General features: G+C 48.4%; 1 pseudogene across 1 annotated transcript in view; it reads left to right on the top strand.

Moving 5' to 3' along the window:
- Nucleotides 1–27,256, top strand: part of LOC146796156 (cyclic nucleotide-binding domain-containing protein 2-like) — a 462,048-nt pseudogene that overhangs the window by 283,950 nt on the left and 150,842 nt on the right. The window contains exon 9 of the transcript XR_014969544.1: nt 19,405–19,657. The product of XR_014969544.1 is annotated as a cyclic nucleotide-binding domain-containing protein 2-like (transcript). The remainder of the gene's footprint in view (nt 1–19,404; nt 19,658–27,256) is intronic.

The following is a 27,256-nucleotide window of genomic DNA, read 5'->3' as shown; positions in this document are numbered from 1 at the left end:
TGCAGAGGCACTTTACAGACAGCTAATTATCCTCCCCTTTCTCTACTGTCCCCATGTCACTTAGGCCTCCAAGGCCCCACTCCGCCCAACACCCACTGCCAGACCCACTCAGACACTCTCGCACCCACTCACAGACCCATTCAGACACTGATGCACCCATTCACAGACCCACTCAGACACTAACTCGCCAACTCACAAACCCACTCAAACTTAAGCACCCACTCAATGACACACTGAGAAACTCTCACACTCACTCACAGACCCACTCGTACACTGATACACCACTCACAGACCCATTCACACATGTATTCACAGGCCCATTCAGACACTTACACACCTACTGCCAGACCTATTCAGACACTCGCACCCACTCACAGACCCATTCAGACACTGACGCACCCACTCACAGAGCCACTCAGATGCTCACCTACCCACTCACTGATCCATTCACCCACTCACACACCCATTTACAGATCCATACACACCCACTCACAGACCCTGTTGCACCCATTTACAGACCCACTCAGTCACTCACACAACCACTAACAGACCCACTCAAGCACACACACACACACACACACACACACACACACACACACACACTTACAGACCCACTCAGACACTCACACCCACTCCCATACCCACTCAGACACTCTCATACCCACTCACAGAACCAATCGACATTCTTGCACCCACTCACAGTCCCACTCAGACACTTACATGCCCACTCACAGACACACTCAGAAACTCATGCACCCACTCAATGACACACTCAGAAACTCTCACACCCACTTACAGACCCACTCATACATCGATGGACCTCACTCACAGACCCATTCACACATACATTCACAGGCCCACTCATACACTTACACACCCACTGCCAGACCCATACAGTCACTCTCGAACCCACTCACAGAGGCACTCAGATGCTCACCTACCCACTCACAGACCCATTCACACACTTACACACACATTGACAGATCCATTCACACACTCACACACTCACTCACAAACCAACTCAGACACACACACCCACTCACAGACCCTGTTGCACCCATTTACAGACCCGCTCAGTCACTCACACAACCACTAACAGACCCACTCAAACACACACACCCACTCCCATACCCACTCAGACACTCACACCCACTCACACAACCAATTAGACATTCTTGCACCCACTCACAGCCCCAGTCAGAAACTCGCGCACTCACTGAATGACCCACTGGGAAACTCTCACACCCACTCACAGACCCACTCAGACACATTTGCACCCACCTACAGACCCACTCAGTTACTCACACACCCACTCACAGACCCACTCAGACAATGGTGCACCCACTTACAGATTCACTCAGACACTCACACCAACTTACGGACCAATTCAGACACTCGCACCCACTCTTAAAGGCTACAGGTTACAGTTAGGAAATACAATTTGAAAAATCTTTAATTCACTTAAAAAAACACAGGTTACAGAGATGTTATAGTTCAGAAAGAAAATTTTTAAAACTCTTAGAAATTAACTTAAAAAAACAAAGATTATGGGGACGTTATAGTGAGGGTAGGATTTCACACACACAATACCATAGAAATTCAGCAGTTATAGTTACCTGAGCTAACTATAACTTACGTCCCCGCATTGCACTGCTTATGACCTCACATATTACATTACTCATGACATGGTCAGTGACATCACTTATGACATCACGGAGAGTATACATAGCCATGCAAAGCTATCTAAATGTATGAAAACAGTAGATTGAGTACAAATCAGAGGCTGCCTATGAAACTTCACTCACATTCAAATGAGAAACTATATCCAAGAAGGAAAAAAATAGCAATGCCCTTAGGATTAGCAAACAATGAAAAATTTCCTAGCTATCGTAACGGAAAGTTTCAATTCTGTTAAGGACTCGGAGGCGAGGATTATGCTATTCTTTCTTCACTTTATTGAATAGCAGCCATTTTGAAGTTAACAACGCAAAACTACTATTCCCATGAAACATAGATAATAACACAAGAAAATGATAGTGTCCATGGACAGAACGTCCCCTCTCCTCTGCACCAATCACAGGGTTCCTGGGTGATGGTAGTCCTCTGTTATTGTCCATTCCCCCTCTTTCATTGCTGAGGTCAGCCAGTCAGGAGGCTTCACGAATCTTGTTTTCCAGAATCGCCTGCAAGTCAAAATAAAGCATAAGCGACAGCAATGGCTAAGGTCTAGCCTGTAGGGGAAACGGTATAGAGAAACAACAGCAGCGTCAGCTGATACTAAATACAGGATAACAAAACATCTTACTTACCCTACTACGAGGGTGGGAAAGGTACCAAAGACAACCTTGTACCTTGGGTGGGATAATCCTCGCCTCCGAGTCTTTAATAGAATTGAAACTCTCTGTTACGATAGCTAGGAAATTTTTCATTCTATGTCAGGACCGGAGGCGAGGATTATGCTCGTTTAAAGCTTGCTCACCACCAAATGAGACATATCAAAAATTGGCTTAAAATAAAACCGCTTAAAGGTGCAGTCTGAAGACCAATCCGCTGCATTCAGAATGTCTTCCATACGAGCACCCAGGGTAAATGCCTTAGAGGCCATAGCTCCTCTGGCAGAGTGAGCACCGAAGACTCAAAGGTCAATTCCATCTTCCTGCATCACCCACCTTACCCACCGGGCAATGGTGGGGGAAGAAACCGCCTTATGGGGCTTCTTGAGCGCAATAAGCAATTGTCGCTCGCCCGGAGGACGGAACTCCTCTGACATTTCCTTGTACGCCTTGAGTCAAGAAACCACACACAGCTTCGGAGTATCCGGGAACGCAGGATAAAAGATGGACTTCGTCCCACACTTTGTTCGCCTGCGAATCTTAAAGGTGACTCCCGTGGGAGAAAAGATTCTGCTGGAAACATCCTGGGCCCTAATGTCCGAAACTCTCCTGCAGGATACAAGGCAGAGAAGCATCGCCAATTTGGCAGACAGTTCTTTCCTGGAAAGGAACCTGTTTGGTTGCCAGGACAGAAACAAGTTTAAAACCTGATTAACATCCCAGAGTTGAGAATAACGAGGCTCAGGAGGTAGAGAGAGGCGGATGCCTCAGATGAGACGACAGACCAAGGGATGTTCACTCACAGGAGAACCGTCCACCATGCTATGACCCCCTGAGATGGCAGAACGGAAGGTATTAATAGTCCTGTAAGCCAAGTCCTCCTCCGCTAGGCTGGCCAAAAAGATCAGTATAGAGGTCACATCTGTTGCCACTGGATTGAGACCCCGTTGCACACACCAACGATAAAACCTCCTCCAGGTAGAACGGTATCGTGTGACGGGACTGTTGGCCCAAGCCTTGGACATGAATTTCTCGGCCGCTCCAGAAAGGCCTGGGACTGCCCAGCGTCCCCTGTAATCCGCCACGCCATCAGGGTGAGAGAGCCTTGCGCTATTAGCGGATGTGGAATTCCGTCCGGACTGAGAAGAAGAGTCGGAAATCGGGGGAGTGGGATTGGAGAATCCCCAGAAAGTTCCAGAAGAACCAGAAACCAAACTTGAGACCTCCAAATTGGAGAAATGAGGACCACGTCCGCTCCTTGGCATCGAACCTGGGCTGAGATACTCGCTAGCATGGCGAACAGGGAAAGGCATAGCCCCTTTCTTCCAGTCAATTCTGAAGGAATGTGTCTGTCCGCGTTGCCTTAGGATCCGGTTTCCAACTGAAGAACCGGGGAAGTTGGTGGTCCAAACGGGAGGCAAACAGGTTGACTGAGAACGGACCCCAGATACTCTGGAGATCCGCGAAGACCCCCGGATGCAACTTCCAAACACTCCCGTTGTGAAAATGGTGGGAGTAGAAATCCGCTATCTGGTTGTCCTGACCGGGCAGGTATTCTGCCGTAACGGAAACATGATGATCCAAGCAATACTGCCCAAAATTTGCTGCGATGTCGGAGAGAACTTTCGAACGCGTGCCCCCAAGATGATTGATGTATCAGACTGCTGATATGTTGTCCATCTTGAGCAGGGAGGCAGGACCGAACCGAATCTTTGGTCCAACATTGGATCGCAAACGACCCCGCCAGGAGTTCCAAGCAGTTGATGTGCAACTGCTGCTCCTGTGGTGACCACACACCTCTTGTCGTAAATCTCCACAACGTGCACCCCATCCGGATCTGCTGGCGTCCGATTCTATAATGATATCCGGCGCAGAACCGAAAATCGCACGCCCATTCCAGGCCTCCATGTTGGAGAGCCACCACTGAATTTCCTCTCTTGCTTCCGCAGAGAGCGACACCTTCTGAGAGTAGGACAGCCCCTTGGGAAGGTGTTGGGCCTTGAGACGCTGAAGGGCCCTGTAATGGAGTGGCCCCTGGAAGAAAGCTTGAATCGATGCCAAGCGAAGACCCACAATGCGGGCCAATTGCCTGAGTGAGAGGTGTTGTTGAGTGAGGGCTCTCCTGAGTTCATGACAAATTCTCATCATCTTTCGGGAGGGAAGACTGAGCGTAGCCACCACAGAGTCGATGGAAAAGCCAAGGAAAATGACCCTTCGGGATGGAACGAGGGTGGAATTTGCTTCGTTGATCCCAAAGCCCAAGCTTTGGAGCAATTTGATCGCTGTCTGGAGCTGATGCGTCAACGTGTCAAGATACTTGTCTATCAACAAGATGTCGTCCAAGTAAACTATGAGTCTCATACCGGACGTCCGAAGACGCTCGATCACCGGACGGAGAACCTTGGTGAAGCACCAAGGCACAGAGGAAAGACCGAAAGGAAGAGTGGTGAACTTGTACGTCCTGTCCCGCCAGTGAAATTGCAGGAACCTCCGGTGAGGAGGAAAAATGGGTATGGTCAGTGTGATCGTCGGGATTCGGCGGGCTGGAAAAGCAGGCAAGGAGGCCGTATATAGTGTGCAATAGTCTACTTTATTGTGTCCAAGGCACGGCGTGCAACAGGATAGTATACAGGTCTTCAGCAGGAGGAGGACGTAGAGACGATGCGGGGCCCCGTCGGTTGTGGTCGTCTTCACCGAAGTTCTTCTGCTGTCCAAGCCGCCGACGTCGATCCCAGGTAGGGGGGGGACGGACACCTCGGAGGGCAGTGAGACAAAACACAGAAGGAGCCGTTAGTCCTGCGGACACTCTATGTCGCTGCCGTAACCTTCACCGGGAGTGATAAAAGAAGAGGGGAGTGTGAGGAAAAGGGACGGGGAGGGAGAGGGATAAGTTGAAGAAAGATGGGTGTTCGGAAAAGGGGTTGAGTGGGGTACTATTTACAAAGCGTGAGATGCTGTACAACGGATACTGATAGGTCCTATCAGGGTGCAGGGGTGCTAACAGGAGAGAGACTATATACATCTATCTACAGAGAGTCTATGGTACACACGGGCACTTTAGGGTGCTATACTGAAGGAAAGCTGGTACTCACGGGCTCCGCCGTAACTCTCATCCGAGTTACGGCCGCTCTTCAGCCTCCTCCGGGGGACTCCACCAGTCTTCCGACCACTCTTCTGGTTCGCCGCTCTCGTCTTCTCCTTTCGTTGTATCTCCTGCCGAACTCTCCTGCCACGATCCTTCGACGACTTCTGCCTCCTGTCTTCCGGCTTTTCTGTCTCCGGCGGGGAACGGTAGGAGGGACTTCCGGGAGTCAGGGGTTGTCCTTCCGGTGGGTCGTCGTTCGGGATTGGCTCCTGTAAGAAAAAGGGGGTGGGGTTCCTGGGGTCACCGAGGCTGTGGTTGAAACCCTGGATGGACCGTCCGGGCCGGGAGGATTGAGCGGAAGGGATGCCCCGGACAGGGTAAGTAGGGGTGGCCAGATCCGAGGGAGGGAGGCTCCGTTACATTCCCTTTCCCTAGCTGTCTTTCTTGTATCTGGTGTGGACAGTGGATAGCGAGAGAGAAAGTCCGCGTTACCCTGTTCTATGCCTTTTCGATGTACTGTTTTGAAGCGGTACGGTTGGAGGGCCAGGAACCACCGCAGGACACGGTCATTGTGCCCTTTGTTCCGGGCCATCCACTCAAGGGGGGCGTGATCTGTGAAGATGGTAAAGTCACGCCCTTCTAGGTAGTAACGGAGGCTGTCCACCGCCCATTTAATCGCCAAAGCTTCTTTCTCCACGACGGCGTAATTCCTTTCTCGAGGAAACAGTTTCCTGCTGAGGTAAAGAATGGGTCTTTCGTTCCCCTCGTGGTCCTTCTGCGACAGTACTGCCCCTAAACCCTGTTCTGAAGCGTCTGTCTGAAGTAGGAAGGGTTGTGTATAATCCGGACTAACCAGTACGGGATCGGAGGTCAAGGCGTTCTTCAGATCTGTAAATGCATGCCACAATAGGGGAGTCGGGTTTTTCAGGATGGCCTCTGTTTTTGTGGATTTCTTCAATAGGTCAGTGAGCGGGGCGGCCCTTTGGGAGAAATTGGGCACAAACCTGCGATAGTAACCAAGAAGGCCTAGAAAGGCCCGCAAGTCTTTTCTGGTCTGGGGAAAGGGGAGGGAATGGATAGCTTCTGTTTTGCTTCTCTGGGGCCGTATGAGGCCCTCACCCAGGAGGTACCCTAGATATTTAACGGTTTGGGCTGCCAGGGTGGTTTTGGCTGGATTAATCGTGAACCCATAGGAGCCCAAAGAGGAAATGACGTTGTGGAGATGCTCCAAGTGTTGTGGCCAGGTGTCGCTGTAGATGACTATATCGTCGAGGTAGGCCCCTGCATACTGAGTGTGGGGTCGTAAGATATGATTCATGGCTCGTTGAAATGTGGCGGGCGCGCCATGGAGGCCAAAGGGGAGGACGAGGAACTGATCTAAACCTTCAGGGGTCGAAAAAGCAGTTTTCTTTCGATCTTCTTTTCTGAGGGGTATCTGCCAGTACTCCTTACAAAGGTCCAGAGTGGATATGTACTGGGCTTTCCCTATACGCTCGACCATCTCGTCTACTCGGGGTAACGGGTACGTGTCAAAGGATGATATCTTATTGACCTCCCGGAAATCAATACAAAATCTAACAGACCCATCAGGTTTGGGTACAAGCACTATTGGGGAATTCCAGTCACTTACAGAGGGTTCTATAATGCCCAGCTTTAACATCTGTTCTATTTCTTGGTGTATGATCGCTCTACGGGCTTCAGGGACCCTATAAGGCCTTTGCCGGACCACCTTCCCCGGACTCGTTTGTATGGCGTGTTCAGTGATGGAGGTATGACCAGGCAAAGAGGAAAACACCTGTTGTAAAGGGGAGAGACGATGCTGGAGGGCTACACTCAGGGGCGTAGGTAGGACGGGATCTATGCAAGGGGAGAAAGAAAGGGGTTCCAGACCCATAGAGCCGGCTAGGACGGGACGAGGACCTTCCCATTTTTTCAGTAAGTTGACGTGATAAATCTGGGTGGTACCCCGTGCGGGGTCCAGTTGTACTTCGTAGGTGACAGGGGTTATTTGTCGAAGTATGGTATAGGGGCCTTGCCATTGTCCAAGGAGCTTTTGGTCGGAGGAGGGCATCATTAAGAGAACTAGATCTCCCGCTGAGAAGACCCGGTGTTTTGTGCCTCTATCATACTGACCCTTCTGTTTCTCTTGTGCCTGTGTAAGATTCTGGTGTACGATGTCCCTTATTAGAGACAAGTGGGTTCTGAGGTTCTCCATATATTCTGGGAGGGGACGGGTACGATCTGGTTCTGCTTCCCAGGCTTCTTGGGCCATGTCCAATAGAGAACGAGGGGGTCGGTCATACAACAGTTCGTAGGGTGAATATCCTGTGCTGCTCTGAGTCTTGCAACGTATTGCAAATAAGGCAAGGGGCAACATATCCTCCCACCTCCTCGCCTCCAGCCCTAATAGTTTCTTTAGGGTTTGTTTTAAAGTGGCATTGTATCGTTCCACTAACCCATCGGTTTGTGGATGATACGCCGAGGTGCGTATCTGTTTAATCCCTAGTTGGGAGCAGACCTGTTTCATAAGGGTGGAGACGAAGGGAGTGCCCTGATCCGTCAGGATCTCCCGGGGAAATCCTACCCTTGAGAACACAGCGATGAGAGCTTTCGCAACGTTTTGGGTGGTGGGTTGTCGCAGGGGAAGGGCTTCGGGAAAGCGGGTGGCGTAGTCCACAATAACGAGGGCGTATCGGCAGCCACTTCGGGAAGGTAGCAAGGGCCCTATGATGTCCATACCTACCCTGCTGAAAGGGACATCAATGAGGGGAAGGGGTTGTAGGGGTACCCTTGGAGGTTGGTATCTACTGTGTTTTTGACAGACCGGGCACTCTCTGCAGTATGTTTTGATGGTTTGGTGTACCCCTGGCCAATAGAACCTGTCTAAGATCGCTTTGCTGGTTTTCTCGTCTCCGAAATGTCCCCCCAGAAGGTGGCTGTGGGCCAGAAAGAGCACCTTCTCTCGAAAGGGACCGGGTATGAGTAATTGAGGTTTTTGTTGGGTCCCTCCCTTCCGATACAGCAACCCATGTTTCTTAAAGAAGTAGGGACCTACTATAAGAGGATCCTCGTGGTCTACTGCCTTGGCCCATGCTTCCTGAAGCACCGGATCCTCTCGCTGGGCTGCCCTGAATTCTCTGTCAGTCTGCCACGGGTGTTCTTCGAGGGTCACTGGGAAGACACCGGCGTACTCACGTCTCTCCTTCTTTTTCTGGGCCTTGGGTTTCGGTGGTTTGGGTTCAGTCCTAGGGGAAACAGGTCCTTGAGAGTACGGGGCTTCTCCCCACCAACGGGTCAGGGAATCTGTTGTTTCTTGCAGAAGTCCTGGTAGTCCCATATAGTCACTTCCCAGAATAGCCTGTTCCGGTAGAGTGGGGACAAGACCAACAGAGAGGGTGGTTCCAGGATCCTTGGGGTGGTGGACCCGTACTTGGGTAGTGGGGTACTGTTTTGTGTCTCCATGGACACATTGAATGGCGACCGTACCTGACGTCGGGCCCACAGGTTGAGGCAAGAGCTGGGGCCGGAGAACGCTCTGTCGACACCCCGAGTCAGCCAAGGCCATAAGTGGTTGTCCATCGATGCTTACAGGGCAGCGGAACGACGGAGGTGACATGCCTGGGACCGAACACACATAATTCCTGGCGAGTCCCACCTCCATGGGTTCCTCCTTCTGGGGGCACAACCGAGCAATATGACCAAAACCCCCACAATTGTAACACTGGGGTCCGGGGTTGTTAGGTCGGGGAGGTACGGGGTATGGAAGCATGGGGAGTGGTTCCGGTCGCCTCTGGAAAGAAGGACGGGGAGGTCGGAGGTTTATGTAGGGATGTGGTTTGTGGGGCGGATCCTCCTTACTTCGTTGGGTCTCCTGTGCCCGACTGTAGGCACTCGCGATTTCCACCGCGGTGTCTAGGGTAAGATGGGCATGTTGTCGTACCTACCTTTGGGTGCCGGGCAACAACGACATCAGAAATTGTTCCAGGTAGATTTTTTGTAACACGTCTTCCATGGTGGAGGATTCCGGTCTCAACCACCTATTAGCCAGGTCCTTAATCCTAAAGGATAGGGCTCTCGGGGTTTCCTGGGGTCCCTCCTTGATTTGCCGTAGTTTCCTGCGATAGGTTTCGTCGTCGATGCCCAACCGTTCAAGGATGCATTTCTTTATGTCCCCATAAGGTGTGGTACCCTGTACGTTAGCCTGTTGGTACGCCGCCTGTAATTCGCCGGTCAATAAGGGACCCAGGTAGTGACCCCAGCGGTCGGCAGGCCATGCTGCAGCCTGTGCCAATCTCTCGAAATTGGTAAAGAAAAAGTCGGGGTCCTCCCCGGGCACGTATTTTTGAAGTACCACTGACGGTAGGGAGGTGGCTGGTCTCTGGTGCTCCAACACAGTGGTCAGTTTCCCCATAGCCTGTTCATGGGTGGTCCCCTGACCCCGTAACACATCGTGTAGTTGGCCTCGATCGTCTTCGGCCGTCTTCAAGAACCGCTCCATCATTATACCCAACTGCTCCTGAGACTCCGCCATTTTCTTTATTACGGCCTCCAAGCTTCCAGCTAATCCCACTTCTGACACCACCTGTGATCGTCGGGATTCGGCGGGCTGGAAAAGCAGGCAAGGAGGCCGTATATAGTGTGCAATAGTCTACTTTATTGTGTCCAAGGCACGGCGTGCAACAGGATAGTATACAGGTCTTCAGCAGGAGGAGGACGTAGAGACGATGCGGGGCCCCGTCGGTTGTGGTCGTCGTCACCGAAGTTCTTCTGCTGTCCAAGCCGCCGACGTCGATCCCAGGTAGGGGGGGGGACGGACACCTCGGAGGGCAGTGAGACAAAACACAGAAGGAGCCGTTAGTCCTGCGGACACTCTATGTCGCTGCCGTAACCTTCACCGGGAGTGATAAAAGAGGAGGGGAGTGTGAGGAAAAGGGACGGGGAGGAAGAGGGATAAGTTGAAGAAAGATGGGTGTTCGGAAAAGGGGTTGAGTGGGGTACTATTTACAAAGCGTGAGATGCTGTACAACGGATACTGATAGGTCCTATCAGGGTGCAGGGGTGCTAACAGGAGAGAGACTATATACATCTATCTACAGAGAGTCTATGGTACACACGGGCACTTTAGGGTGCTATACTGAAGGAAAGCTGGTACTCACGGGCTCCGCCGTAACTCTCATCCGAGTTACGGCCGCTCTTCAGCCTCCTCCGGGGGACTCCATCAGTCTTCCGACCACTCTTCTGGTTCGCCGCTCTCGTCTTCTCCTTTCGTCGTATCTCCTGCCGAACTCTCCTGCCACGATCCTTCGACGACTTCTGCCTCCTGTCTTCCGGCTTTTCTGTCTCCGGCGGGGAACGGGTAGGAGGGACTTCCGGGAGTCAGGGGTTGTCCTTCCGGTGGGTCGTCGTTCGGGATTGGCTCCTGTAAGAAAAAGAGGGGTGGGGTTCCTGGGGTCACCGAGGCTGTGGTTGAAACCCTGGATGGACCGTCCGGGCCGGGAGGATTGAGCGGAAGGGATGCCCCGGACAGGGTAAGTAGGGGTGGCCAGATCCGAGGGATGGAGTCTCCGTTACAGTCAGATACGCGTCTTTGAGATCGAGACGCGCCATCCAGTCGTTCGGCCTGAGGAGATCGCGAAGAAGATGGATTCCCTCCATCTTGAAGTGGCGATAAACCAGCCACTCGTTGAACTCGCGCAAGTTGATGACAGGTCTCTGGCCCCGTCTGTCTTGTCCACCACAAAGAAGTTGCTTATAAAGCCGCGGGGATGGGGTAGAGTTTCTATAACTGCCTCTTTGTCCAGAAGAGATTGGACCTCCTGATCGACCAATGCAGCGGCTGTTGTCTAATGACAGGTACAGACCATGCAACAAGGTATTCAGGGGGCGTTCACTCACTGAAATCTGCCTAACGGCACTAAACGAACCGGCATGCGGTGTAAGGCAGGCAGAGGCTCACTCACAGCGGTGCGAACCCTAGATTGAAAAATGCGTGGAATGCGTGCAATCTCGGGAATGCACGCCGTGAGGAGGACGCACAAACGCGCCCTCAGGTGGCGGGAGGAGAGCCCCGCGAGCCGCACCAACTACGCAGCCGTTAGGGAGGAAACGCTCCCACGGCTGGATGCGAGTCAGCCGAGTAGCGGCTGACTCGCACACAAAGAAAACCGAACTTGGAGCAATAAAAACTGAAAGAACGTGAGGTGCGACGGCAAACAGCCAGTGCACCTCGCCACTAATAAAACAAAAGCCAAAACTGAATGAAGGCAACAGCGTGCGAAGCGCGTGAGGGCAAGAGCTGGCGCGTGTCGCTCAACACTCCGGGGAAAACAGAAATTAAAACCCCAGGAGCGATCCCATATAAAGCAAAGCACATGCCTACCGCCCGAAAGCAGAATACAGTAAAGGAAAGCACGCGTCAGCGCTGGATGTGCCTGAGGGAAAAAACAGTGAGAAAACCCCCATAGGACAGGCACAGCACACATTAACTACACCATGAATAAGATCAATAACCTGATGGGTTAAATGGTCGAGAAAAACATGGTACTGCAAAATATTGAGAGTGAAGTAAAAAAAGCAATTATCTGGCTGCAAGCAGCTAAGAAAGAGGGGGAATGGACAATAACAGAGGACTACCTGCATAGGGATATTGAAGGTGTTCAGGGAAGTGGTGTAGTGACTTTGAGGGTGCTCTGGGAAGTGCAAGGACACACCTCTCAGGTCCTTTCCGTAGGTATCAGAGGAGGGTTCAGAGAGGCTTAGGCAGGAACATATTTTTTTCATGATCCTTTTGAAGTACTCACCCCGATGCCAGTTGGAGAACCAGGCAACTGTACAAAGTCGCAGACCCCAGCCCAGCAATTATTGTGGCATTTTCCCCTCAGTATCCTACATCCATGTAGAAAAACACTTTTTATATCCTCAAATATTTCCCAGGAGGAGAAATCAGTGGAAATATGCAATAGTTCACCACTAAAACCTTTACTGTGGAAATTCGTGACAGAAAGATAAGTCCCAACTGCCTGTGAAAAATGTGGGACAATGAAGTTGAAAATCATTCTTTTCTGACAGAAGAAAAGGTTTCAAAACCCTATGAAGGATAAAAGATGTTGAGTGAAGCATAAAGTTGTTGTGATGTAAATTGTTAGTATGCATTTATTAACTTATTGCCCTTCATGGCCTTCTTTAACTGAACATGTCCTAGTTTGTTCAGGGCATTATTATGTCTTATAGAATACCAGCCATTAAGGCTGAGGGGTTCTAGAGAGAGGAGCCTGCTTTTATTCTGGGCTTACAGCTGGGGCCTTTATATTTAATAAAGAACTTATGAGTATCCTCTACAACAGCATTATTATAAAAGTATGTCACAGAGAAGCCTTATAATCAATAAATAGAGATGAAAGGGTAGATCCCTGTGTTTTGGGTTCATGCTCACAGAGGTGGAAAAAAGAGCTGAAGGACAGACTGCCAGTTTGCTGCATGATGGTCTATGGTAGCCTTAAAGAGAGAAGAGTTTTTTCTTTATGTTGTGCTGAATGCCTATTACAACAATTTATTTTCGTTTTCCTCTCTTTTATAAAGCGGAAAGGTAGAGATCATCCTGAACAATATAGCTTCTTGTTATACCTGCTGATTAAAGACTACAAGATCTACCTACTGTGTCTGTGCCTTTTCAAGTGTTTTGAAGCTTCTGACAAGGAAATTATCATGTTCTACATGACTGCCAACATGCACCAGAATGTCATCCTGATACGCTTGTATGTACTCCAGCAATGCCTTCCAGTAACGTGTCTGATAATTTCTGGAAGAAGCTGGCAGCGGCAGCTGAACCAAAGGGTAGCCTGAAATATTTATATGCACCAAATGGAGTCACAAAAGTAGTGAGTTCTTATGACTTAACAGATAGTGGATTTTTGGTTGTATGCTGACTTGAGGTATAATATGGAAAATACTTTGACCCCCCCAACCCAAGTTAGCCACCCCCCAAGTTAGCCAACAAATCGTGAATATTAGGGAGGGGATGGCAATACACGAAGAAGTTACAATTGAGTGAGCGCAAGTTGGCACATAACCTGACCTCTCCTGACCTTTTGCGTGCCAAAAGTATGGGAGAAACCCACTCAGAGGAATCAAAAGGTGCAATGATGCCCTCAACACACATTTTCCAACACATTCTTCTACTCCTCCATGGCACTTAATAGTAATGGACACACTTTATGCACAGCTGGTTGAGCATTAGGTTTGAGGCGAATTTCATGTTCAAAACCAATGACGCTACCAACTTTATTGCTGAAGACTGAAGGAAATCGACCAAGGATGCCATCGACATCAGACTCTGAAAGGGAAAGGTTAGCCACCTCCACATTGCATTCATCATTGTAATCATAATAGTCAGATGGAAGATCACCAACCACAACAGGCTGATTTGCCCCTGGTTTGAGGTACAGGCCACATTTTGGCTAAATCTTACCAACCTATGATGTTTCTACCTCTAAGAGCAACATATACTTTGCTGAATGTACGTCTGCCTTGACACACTAATCTGGAGTGGAAATACTCCAGCATGTAAATTTCCATTTTGCCAAAAACCTTTGGATTAATGTTAGACTGAGTGAGAACAACACCGTCACTCCAATTTGCATAAAAGGTGACGTCTGACAATCGGGTGATTGGAGATCCTGAGTCAGCCATGACCTGAATAGGAACAACACCAATAATCATCTCACACCAAAGACCTTTGGGTTTGCATACATCAACAGAATTGCATTCAATGGTCAAAACAACGTTGCTCAGTTTTTTAGAACAGCTGTCAATATCCTCAGCGATTTCAATGCTGTTAACTTTTGTGAGTCTAAAACTAGGGTTACCCTACTCCAGGGTATCAATAGCGTAACAAGGAACAGTGGTTTATGTGGCTTAAGCATTTGGATACTTGATAGTTGAACGCACGATGGCAAATATTTGTGTGGGCAGTGAATGTCAGAGGTAGAATCAGAGTCACACACTTGATGAGGTTATCAAAATGAATACTTATACTGAGTGATTATATTTATCACAAAAAACAACAATAAGTGCATGGTGTCCCAAGTGAAATTGAACCTTACAACAGGGAAGGGGTGTGTGGGTAAGTGGGAAGAAGGTTTCTATGTACAAACAACGACCACAATACATTATATTCAAATAGATAAACAGTCCTCTAGTACAATTCTAAAAGCCTGTGAAGGTGGTTCGTTTGTAAAGTATGTCGACGACGTTTCAACCCCAAGGGCAATGGGGGGATCTCATCAGACCTTATAATACGGGACACCTGAAGAGTCTCATTAGACTGCCAGTGTGATCAGTGGAAAACACCAGGGGACTGAGGTGGCTCACGACTGAGGTGGGAGAGAATTGGAAATAAAAAGGGGATGGGAGGTACTCACAGTGGGGCACGTCCGGGCACCACGGTGAGTGGACACGGGGGTTGAAAGTCCTATTCTGGGGTTGGTCCAGTTGCGATACGAAGTTGATTGATCTCCATACAGGGAAATTCCACCTTGGTTGTAAATACAGAAAAGACTGAATCAGTCGTCATCTGATTCAGACTAGTTGTAGGAAGTGTGGGGGAGGAAGACTCATCGTCGCCCTCCGCCGACCTGGCCGGCTGACAATTGCGGCCACCTCGGACAGGGCATTCCTATTTAATCCGTTCTGAATCAGCTGACCACTGCCCATGCCCTTGTTACTGTTCCGTATTTACCATGACTCTGAGTCTCCCTCCGACATTCACTGTCCACACAAATATTTGCCATTGTACGTTCAACTATCAAGTACCCAAATAAATAGACCATATAAACCACTGTTCCTTGTTATGTTGGCTTTTCTGAATCTCCTGCTTCCTCTGCATACCGCTTGAAAGTGACCCTTTTTTTTTGAGGACATGCACCATTTACCAATAGCTGGATAGTTGGGAAAATTACCAACATGGCTTCTTGAACCACACCTGCAACACATTAGAGACTTCCTGAAAGGATGTTTGGAAGACTTGCTCCCAATGTTCACTGCACACAGAGAGTTGTCTTCAACCATGTGTATGCCATGAGATGCTTGATTTTCTTGGAGCACCATAGAGGAAATCATGGCACGTTCTATTCCTTTCGCAATGTCACCCATTTACAGTGAGCTAGGATTTCTGCAGCGGAATAATCTTGCTTGAATTTGTTTGAAAAAGAAGAGAATATAAATTGATCTCTAATGCATGTCTGTAATTGCACCAAAATCACACGTTGCAGCTAAGATCCTTAATTCTGCAATATATTCTTCCACACCCTCATCAGTGCTTTGCTTACGTTTAAAAGAATTATGACGCTCAAGTACAATGCTAGGTTCTTCAGAATATTGCTTCCCCATGCGCGCCAAAGCTTCCTTATAGACGTCCCAATCATCACCTGAACCACCTGATGCTGTAAAGTGAGGAAGGTTGTCAAACATTTGTTGTGTGGCTAGTCCAGTACAACCGTACAAAATAGCTACTTTGCCCGCTGGAGGAAATTTCACTGCATCTATTGCAATGAGATGGTTTTCGAATCCTCTTCTTAACCATTGACGCCATTTAAGGAAGGTTTGCCAGGAGTTTGTAGAAATGGAGGGGGCTTCTGGAATTGCTGCATGGAAGCCATAAAATTAGCTGTTGAAAATAAATAATGATACTTCTGGTACTGAAAGAGTCAGAAGCTCACTTTATTAACATACTTTGAAATTGAAAATAGATAATAATAATAATCATCTTTATTCGGCAGTAGATACTGCCATAAAAGAAGCATTTAAAATCAACATCGGTTTCATTTGTTAGCAGCATGTCAACCAAATGTGCAAAATCGCAAAGAAGTCCAATTAGTCATTGTACATAGCTGGCTATCTTAACCTCATTAAAATACTTAAAAGAATTCTTAACAATATTAAACTGGATCGTGCCAGCCGTGTACGAGAAATACAAAAACAGTAAAACAACACAAACATACTGCAATTGGGGTCCTAAAACAAGCAATAGTTGTCATCGAAAATTCATTTCATTTTACGCTGCAAGGCATTGTGCACTCTCGCTATTATCCTTATGAACTTCAATTACCTCCAGAGCTTCTTAACCTTAGAGCAGATATTAAAAAAATGGGTAATACAAATGAGCGTGCGAATGTTAGGCTGAAGCTATAGGTACAATAGAGCTACACAGGCATGTCTAAAACTCAGATCATTTAAAAGTCCTTTGAGAAAAAATCGCCTAGGGTACGTAAAATGGTTCCAGAGAAAAACAAAGTGGAGAGTATCCTGTAGAGACCTGTTGTCGCAGCCACAGGGACCTCTATCTTCTATATGTGGAATAAAACCAGAGGGGTAAGCCAGTAAATGGTGGAGTAGGTTCAGTCTAAAACAAGTGAGTAAAAATCTATTGTATGCACTTGTTACAAATGTTTAATAGGGATCCATGCCCTGTACAGACTTTACTAGGACGTGTGCTCTAACTAGGGGTTTCTTAAGTTCCTTTTCCTTCCGGTGGGCCGTGGCGTATTTAAAACAAATCTTTGATGTTATTCTTGTCCCTCAGTTTCACTTCATAGTGTATAGAAAACATATCTGCTCTGCCTAGGGTGATAAAGGTTTCCTTGATGTATATAATAATAATCCACATTTGTAAAGCGCGAACAATCACCCGGAAGGGTCTCTAGGCGCTGGGGGCTTTCGGGAAGATTAAGCAAGCTATTGCCCAGAGTCACATGGTGCTGGGCTAATCTGCCGCCGGGGATCGAACTGTGATCCCCAGATTCCGGAGTCAGTCGCCCTGGCCGCGGCCTCTTCCCTAGCCAGGGAATTTTTAGCACATGGTCAAGTGAGAGGAAGTCCTGAATAACTGCTCTGCTGAAGCCTGCCTCCTCACAGGACCATATCTTCGCCCAACATAGCAGGGGTTTAACAGCCACCGAGTCCATTAAGTGCTTAGTACCTAATTCATCATGTACCGAGTACGAGGGGGTGCCCTGGGAAACTTTCAGAATTCACTTAAGAAATTTGTTTTCTTCAGTTTGTAATTCATTGGCCGCCTTGAAACCACATACCTCACTTCCATATAGGACATTGGGGACACAAAAGGAGTTATATAACTTTAGAATTATCCCTGTAGACCATGTACCTAGTCTGTGGGCGTAGGTTGCAATAGTTCCCAATGATCTTTTCATGGCCAAAAGCTTCCCCTCCAGGAGGTAATTCAAATTAAGTTTCTCATCAAATGAAATGTCAAAGTTAGAGAATGCCGGGACCTTCGCTAAGCTATGTGTGCCTACTTGAAAATAGAGAAAAATACAAAGTTATAACTTTCCTTTTGTGAAAACCGTAATCACTATGGAGTCCCATATAATGTATAGGAAAGCTATTGAGCAAGCTTGTACTGTCCCGTTAATGCTTGACAAGCTGAGCCTTTACAGATGCGGTGCCTTCAGTTGTGCTCCTCGGCAAGCAGTTGCAGGATTGAAGCCTAAATAAGTGTAGCACTGCTGGGTGATGTTATAGCACCCCGCATGACCTTGCTCGCGTGTGTCTGCTTGAGCCCGCTTTTAGGCAAGGGTGCAGCACAGGGGTGCTGTAGGAGGACAGTACCTTGAAGTTCTTGTGGAGACTGCAGATCAGCGGAACAAGTGTGGAGGAACAGTAAAGCACTGGCCGGTAAAAACGTAGTGCATACACTGTGGATAAGGGCACAGCAACGGACTAGCAAGTGGCAGAAAACTTGCCCTCCTAGACAAGAATAGGTCCTTAGCGGTGAGTAGCATTAAGTTCCCGCTCATCATCAGGATGTTAAGAAGTGATGGAAGACAAATTCAAGTTCAAGCTTCTATTTTATTTTCACTAAGAATAGCTCCCACAAATGGGACCGTCCAGCCGTGGTGAGTCCTAAGCGCAGCTGGCAGTGTTGCTAGGACACTTATCGCAGTTGTTCAGCCACGCTCGTGGTACAACAGTTAAAAGTAAACAATGCTTGTGAGGTCTCATGACACAATGACCACATACTACAGCACTGGACATCCTTTTATTACAACACTTCTGTATTTTTTGGACATATTTTAAAGTTTACAATGTTTTTATTTATTTTTAATAATCTTGCTATTTATTTTGTGTTAAAAATGCAAAAAACATTTAAAGCAAATATTGCTGGTTTTTAAGCATTTGTTTTTGCTTTGTTGGAGAGGTTTTTCTCTCCACTTTTAAAAGTCATCACTAAGGTAGGCAGAACTGTTCAGTATTCAGGAATATTTTTGAAGATCCTTCGATAGAGAATGCCTGTTCCTGTTAATGCTGATATTAAGTAACTTGCTAGACTATGTAACCTTATTGCCCTGAAAGGACCCAACTGTAATCAATGTTGGAGGCCTTGACTGCTAGCCAAATGCCTCGGTTGAAGGACATTCTAGTGTTCAGGATCAAAGTCCATGATAATGAAATAAAGAAGACTAAAGTATACTTGATTTAATAATCCCCACTCCACTATAATAGGGAAGAAAACATATAGATTTGAATGGAGATCATTTCGATATGAGTGGAGGCTGGAAGTTTAGGTGGGCGAACGAATGTAATCACATGTTCAGCTAAGGATCAGATTTACATTGGAACTTGCTACCTTTTATTTTCTCACACCACCCCTAAATTAAATACAACTTCAAAAGCATACAGCCGCTAATATAGTTACAACTAATCTTTAACTAGTCCCTTTTCCTACATGTATCTCTTCAATCACATTGATAATGATAATTATATGTACTATTATGTATTGTATTGTATTGCCACTCATTTATTGTGGTATCACAGCCTCAGCCTTCTTGATGTAATCCACCACAACTGCTTATAATCAATGACCTGTAATCTGGTTGCTGTGTGCAGCATTCAAAATGCTCCTGATGCTCAACAAAGAATACTAAAAATAAATTAATAAGGAAGTAATAGTTTATCCTTTGTGGTTTGCAGAAACATCGAGGGAGAAGCACCCACTAAAAGCTAGAAGCCTGGTGCCTGGCATGCAAAGCCCTCGTGGCACCTTTCCAGCGTCCACCATCCTTGCGCATTCACCTAAATCTTTGAGGGATAGCTACCCTCCTACTTTGGCGAAGACTCCATTGATACTGCCCAGTGTGACTAAAACTTACAGGAAAGATGAATTGTTGAACTATATGAATGACAAGGAAGAAAGAGAGGAGGAATCTTTCCCTGCAAGAAGCAAGTAAGTCCAAAAAAGTCATATTTCAACTGCAGATAGAGCTTTACATGATGTCTTGTCTCATGCTGCTCAAACATCTTTGGCCTGTGTTGCATTATGCACTATACCCATGGGCAAAAGTAGGCATAAATGATTCATTGACTGCACCCTGGTATTAAGTGTCAAGCACGAGCACTGGGGATGAAGCACATGGAGACAGGGCGTGTGGTTAACAGAAAGTCCAGCCCATTGACTTACCTGGTGTTATCTAAACCCGAACAGGAAAGACAACCTGAGCTAGGAATGGAAAGCAAAGGGGGGTTATAAAAGGGACTCCACTTTAGATGGCACACTGTTTCCTTGGCTGATGGTGGATTTGTGTGGGGTAAGTGAAGGTAAACATGTATTAACTGAGTCTGTTGTCACAGCAGAGGCCTTGTCACAGCAGAGGCCTTGAAGGCCTTGAAGAAGGAGAGCCAGAGGAAAGATGAAGGACATGAGTTTGCAGTAGTGACAAAGTTAGATGGAAAAATAGCTGCTATGTGGTTTCTGGCAATGGGGCGGCAGGGGTGCCCAAGTCAAGGTAGTAATGGGTCCAAACATATGTGGATGGGCAGGCTGGCTGTCACATAGTGGAGTAGAGATTGCAGGCTCGAGCTCTTCAGCAGATAGGGTTCCAAAAAGTAAGGGATGAATGAGAAAGATATTGGAAAGGCTACAACTGTCCAAGGAGTGGGCTGGTAAATACAAGAGATCAAGTATCTTGTGGGTGATGTTCGTCCGCAGGCCATAAAGTAAGTGGTTCCTTTTGGATCCTCCCCAGTGAAGCTAAATACAATTGAAAAGTTCTTAATATCTCTGATGATCTGCAACTACATTTAAGCCAAATTTGAAGGATGAAATGCACAGCAAGACAAACTGTATTATTATTAGTTCGAGGCATGTGGGCTGCTGAATTCATATCTGTGCATAGATCGCCGCCTAGTGTTGGGTCCGGATGTTTGCACGTTGTTGTCCTGGAAGAGTCTTCGAAGTATCCTGAGATAGGTGACTCCTCCCCTGGACTACAGTGCGCATGGGCATCCTCTCCATCCTCAGATTGTTTTTTTCCGCCATTGGGTTCGGATGTGCTTATCTTGACTCAAGTTAGGAAAATCTAGTTTCAGGCCAAAAGGCCTTTAGTTTTCGACGGTACTGTTCCATGCATGGCCTGTGCCCGATTCCGATCCAAGAAGACTCTACGGAATCGACGAGCCGCGAGACTTGAAGCGCAACAAGCGGCACCGGCCCCAACCAACATCTTCAGCACCGAAGACGAAGATGTCGAAAGCGTGGAAAATATGCCCTCCAGCCCTACTTCCGAACACGGTTCCCGAGCGGAAGATGTCGATGAAGAGCTTTTTCATAGGGAAGAAGCTGACGATGAGGTAGGAGACTACGACGAGGCCTTAGGGGCCGAAGAAGGTAGCTCCGGCGAGGAGCAAGGCCTACCCGTCCAAATAGAGGATATCCCAGTGAATCTGACAACGGCTCCGGTCGAGGGATCGCCTTCGGGCCTTACCCAAGACCAATCCCGCAGTTCCTCGGCCCCGCCCTCTGGCCCGGCCACGGACATTCAGCGAGAGCCATTGTTACCAAAGAAGACTGGTTTCCCTACTACAAAACCGAAACCAATCATCACTCCGGTTCAACAGAAACCAAAAGTGAAACTAACACTGGTCGGCTCGAGGACCTCCACACCTTCGACGCCAGCCAAACCCTTCGGCTCCGACCGCACCAAAAGGGAGTTCGGTGCCGCACTCGCTGCAGCAGATGTCGGCGCCGACCCGAAAAGAAAATCCATCGGTGCCGTCAAAGCGCCAAGGCCCCCGGCACAGAAACAATCGGCACCAGCCATCAAGGTGAAAATGGCCACTGCATCGCTATCCACCTCGAAGACAGCGACTAAGGTACATTCATCGACGCCGTCGACGGCTCCTACCCCTCCTCGGCTTGATGACCCGGTGTCTCCGAAGACGTCCACACCTGCCTCTACGGAACCTCTCGGCGCCAAAGAACCGTCGGCGTTCCAGGTGCAACAGGTGGCAGCATCCTTGCAGCGGATCAGGGAAAAGGCAGCCCTCCAGACCTCGTCGGGCTCAGAACCGAAACGGGCACAGAAGACACCTTCGGCACCGGCCAATATCACCTTTGGTTTGCCGCCACCCACGGCGCCAAAGATGTTCGAAATCAGAACCCGCGTTACCCAGACAAGGTCCCCATGTACCGAACACTCTACTACTGGGACATCACCGTCCCACTTCATCGACGCCGACACCGGCAGGCTTATGTTCCGAAAGCGAAAGATCACTTCGGGGCACGCTCTGGACTCTTATAGGATTCCACTAAAACAAAAAATGCCGGCGGAATCGGAACCAGTTCTTTATGACCGCATCCACACTCCTTACACAGATCCATCATTCTCTCCAACGCACTCCGATCCCGATGCGCTGGAGGACTACATAGGTGACAACACCACCTACCCCGAAGACATGGACCCTGAGGGCCAGCAAGACCCTGATCAGGTCTGGGATGACCCAGTGGAGCCAGGTGCCGCTCTGGATACACAGGACACACAACTTTATGGCGCAAAAACGTCCCCCACAGAGGACACTGCTGCATTCAATGCCCTCATCGAACGGGCCGCAGCCAATCATGGAGTCCAACTCCACTCGGACACTATCGAGGATGATTTCTTGGTGGACACCTTCGCATCCTCCGAGAGGACTGTAAAAACTCTTCCCATGTTAAAAGGTGTCCTCAAGCCAGCAAAGGACATTTTCAAAGAGACCACAAGGGCACGAGTGATAAACCCTAGGATCGAGAAAAAATACAAACCCGCACCTGGGGACCCCACGTACATTAGGAGCCAATTGCCTCTGGACTCCATTGTGGTTGCCAATGCTCGCAAACGGGCACACTCGCAGTCAACTGGTGATGCTCCTCCCCCGGACAAAGAGTCCAAGGTTCTGGAGACCTCCGGAAAACGAATTGCAGCCCAGGCAGCAAACATATGGCGAATCGCCAATACACAGGCCCTCCTAGCTCGCTACGACCGCTCACACTATGACACGTTAGAGACCCTACTCCAACACCTGCCAGACGAATACAAAGAGGCAGCGGAGCTCCTCATCAGGGAGGGACAACTGCTCACAAACGCATCCATCAAGTGTGCACTAGATGCTGCAGACACTGCTGCTCGGGCACTAAACACCAGCGTCATGCTACGCCGACACGCCTGGTTACGAATCTCCGGATTCAAACCTGAAGTCCAAAACAACATCCTCAATCAACCGGTCAACCCCGACTACTTATTTGGACCGGAGGTTGACGCCACCTTAGAAAAGATAAAAAAAGACACAGACACTGCGAAGTCAATGGGGGCTCTGCAAACGCAGACATTTCGTAGTGGCTCCTTTCGTCGCCCCGGAAACAGAGGTGCAGGGAGAGGACAGGGGGCACAGCAAACCTACAATAAAGGGGGCACACAGAGTTCCTACGATAAAAACACCCGAGGGGGATATCGTGGTTCCAGCACCAAGGGCAGAGGACGTGGTTACGGCAATACCAGGTCCTCCCCTAAGAACAAACAGTGACGCCCTCTCCCTTCCCCCCGACCACATAACACCTGTCGGGGGAGACTCCAGCGGTTCCTGTCCACGTGGGATTCCATCACCACAGACAGGTGGGTGAAAGATGTTATCCAACACGGTTACTGTCTCGAGCTAACCTCCACTCCACCCACCATACCGCCAAGACACCGTCCTATGTCCTCAGAGCACTTAGCGCTATTACAGCAGGAAGTGCTAAGTATGCTGCAAAAAGGCGCAATAGAGGCCGTGCCCATACACCAGCAGGGGACAGGCGTGTACTCTCTGTACTTCTTGATACCAAAAAAGGACGGGTCACTCAGACCTATCCTAGACCTGAGACCCCTCAACCAATACATTCTCTCGGAACATTTTCACATGCTCACCCTGCAGCAGGTTCTCCCGCTCCTCAGACAGGGAGATTTCCTAGCCACGCTAGACCTCAAAGATGCGTATTTCCACATACCCATACATCCATCACACAGAAAATATCTCCGGTTCACCATTCATGGTCAGCACTATCAATTCAAAGTCCTCCCCTTCGGAGTCACAACAGCACCCAGAGTTTTCACAAAGTGCCTAGCTACCGTGGCTGCACATCTACGGAGGCAACACGTTCACGTCTACCCTTACCTGGACGACTGGCTTGTTCAGGCAAAGTCAGCCCAGCAATGTGCCAGCCACATGTCCCGCACCATTCACCTTCTTCACAGTCTGGGATTCTCACTAAATTACCCAAAATCACATCTCCAGCCCGCACACGTACAACAGTACCTCGGTGCGACCATAGACACTCTGGCAGCCACAGCTCAGCCAAATTTAGTGAGGATCAACAGCATGCAAATGGTAATTTCCAAGTTCAAACCCCAACACTCCCTTCCTGCGAGAGTGTTCATGCAGTTGATAGGCATGATGGCCTCCTGCATTTTCATAGTCCCACACGCGAGACTACATATGCGCCCGCTTCAGGAGTGCTTAGCACGTCAATGGAATCAGGCTCATGGGCGATTAAAAGACCTAGTGTTGGTGAGCGGTCGGGCATACAACTCTCTGCATTGGTGGAATCCACAAAACCTTTGCAAGGGCCGACCGTTCCACGAGCCTGTTCCACAAATAATACTGATAGCGGACGCCTCTCTCCAGGGATGGGGAGCCCATGTACTCCATTACACAGTGCAGGGACTATGGACGACACAACAAAAGAAGATGCACATCAACCTTCTGGAACTGATGGCAATCTTCCTAGCCATGAAGGCATTCAAAGTACACCTGTGCAACAAAGTCGTGTTGATCCGGACGGACAACATGACTACCACGTACTACATACAGAAGCAGGGAGGAACACACTCTCCACAGTTGTCTCATCTGGCTCAGAGCATGTGGAAGTGGGCCATTCAGAGGAACATATTCCTCATGGCGGAACACCTCCCGGGCAAAGACAACCAGATGGCGGATCTGCTCAGCAGACACAGCCACCAGATGCACGAGTGGGAGTTACACCCATCAGTACTCCAACCATACTTCCAGCAGTGGGGTCATCCAGAGATAGACCTATTCGCGATAAGCGAAAACGCAAAATGCCAAAGCTTTGCCGCCAGGTTCCCACATCCACAGTCGCAGGGCAATGCGATATGGATGAACTGGTCCGGCAGATTTGCGTACGCTTTTCCCCCAGCGCCATTGATACCACTGGTGGCACGCAAACTGCGACAGCACTCAATGACACTCATCCTGGTTGCTCCAACATGGGCACGCCAGCCATGGTACACAACCTTTCTGGAACTCTCCGTGGTGCCGCACCAAAGGCTGCGGATAAAACCTGCGCTTTTGACGCAGAACCATGGAGAAATTCAGCACCCAGATCCGCAACAGCTGAACCTGGCAATCTGGCTCCTGAAGTCCTAGAGTTTGGCTACCTAAACCTGCCACCGGACTGTATGGAGATCATTAAGGAGGCCAGGAGACCCACTACCAGAGCTTGCTATGCAGCTAAATGGAAGAGGTGTGTCATTTATTGTAATAACAATGACATTAACCCGCTAGACGCATCCATTCAAAATATAATCTGTTACCTCTTACACCTATACCGATGCAATCTGGCATACACCTCAATACGTATCCATTTGACCGCAATAGCAGTCTATCTCCAGAACAGGCAACACCTCTCTTTATTCAGAGTGCCTGCCATCAAAGCTTTCTTGGAGGGACTCAAACGAGTAATTCCCCCAAGACACCCACCAGCACCGGTGTGGAACCTCAACTTGGTCCTCACCCGACTGATGGGTCCACCCTTCGAACCTCTCCTCTCATGTGAGATTCAATTCCTCACCTGGAAAGTAGCCTTTCTAGTGGCAATCACTTCGTTAAGAAGAGTTAGTGAACTCCAGGCACTAACCATTCAAGAGCCATTCATACAGGTTCACACAAACAGGGTCGTACTACGTACCAACCCCAAATTCATGCCTAAAGTAATATCGCAGTTCCACATGAATCAAACTATTGAACTGCCTGTCTTCTTTCAAAACCCACAGAATGTAGCTGAGAGAATGCTCCGTACACTAGATGTAAAGAGAGCCCTCATGTACTATATAGACAGAACTAAGGTCTTCAGGAAGACAAAACAACTTTTCGTTGCCTTTTCACCACAGCACAAGGGCAACGCCATTTCCAAAGCAGGTATAGCCAGATGGATCGTTAAATGTATTCAAATTTGTTATCAGAAAGCTAAACGCACATTAACGATTCCCCCACGAGCCCACTCAACACGTAAGTTAGGGGCGTCCATGGCTTTCCTGGGAAACATTCCTTTACAGGAAATATGTAGAGCAGCCACATGGTCCACTATACATACATTTACCAAACACTACTGTGTAGATGTACATTCAAAACAGCAGGCAGCTGTAGGACAGGCTGTTCTCAAAACTCTTTTTCAGACCGCTGCAGCTGGCACTGGTAGCCGCCGCTAATAGGAGGTACTGCTATATATTCTATGCACAGATATGAATTCAGCAGCCCACATGCCTCGAACTGAATATGCTACTTACCAGTATGCATCTGTTCTTGGCATGTAGGGCTGCTGACATTCATATCGCCCACCCTCCTCCCCGGCGCCTGTAGCAGCTGCAGCTCTCAGAATTACTGTATAGCATGGTCATCACTTTCTGTATCTACTCCATCACTGCCACAATGGCGAAAAACAATCTGAGGATGGAGAGGATGCCCATGCGCACTGTAGTCCAGGGGAGGAGTCACCTATCTCAGGATACTTCGAAGACTCTTCCAGGACAACAACGTGCAAACATCCGGACCCAACACTAGGCGGCGTTCTATGCACAGATATTAATGTCAGCAGCCCTACATGCCAAGAACAGATGCATACTGGTAAGTAGCATATTCATTATTATTTGACTGAAAGGAGTGTAATAACCGCCATCCCCACACTACTCTAAGGAGGCCCAATTTTCCCCAGCCATCCTTCGGGCATCTGGACTAGCAACACAAAGCAGCCTTCAGTGTGACAGAGAAGCATAGAAGCTCCCTTTTCACTATGGATTGGTTGTTCAAATTGCACGGAGAGTGAGCCTCCGGCTGCAAACTTCTACATTCTCATATCTTCTGTAGGTGGTTGCTAGTGATAACAGTCAGACCCCAGGTAAAAGAGACTTTACGTCCATATCCCCTGCAGGTAGCTCAGTCTACTTAGGTAAATTATTATGAAGAATTCTAATAAAGTCAACAAGTATCTGATTTTGGTAACTAGTAAAGGCCTATTTCCTGTCCCAGTTCCCGTCACATATTCTACACCAAAATATTTTTAGGTCGAGCATTCAAGACCTCTTGTATATATTTTAGTATATACTTATTATATACTTAATGTGTATGTAATTTGTGGGCTTTGGAGCTCAGCCCTAGGTGTTGTCTGCTTCCCCTTAGGGACTTTTTTTCCTGTTCAACTCCTTCTATTTAACTGTCCTGATAGAAAACAACCAGCAGA

The sequence above is a fragment of the Triturus cristatus genome, chromosome 10, assembly GCF_964204655.1.
Source record: "Triturus cristatus chromosome 10, aTriCri1.1, whole genome shotgun sequence".
Classification (NCBI taxonomy): Eukaryota; Metazoa; Chordata; class Amphibia; order Caudata; family Salamandridae; genus Triturus; species Triturus cristatus.
Note: the sequence above shows the minus strand (reverse complement) of the source record. Positions and strands in the feature narration are given on the sequence as shown.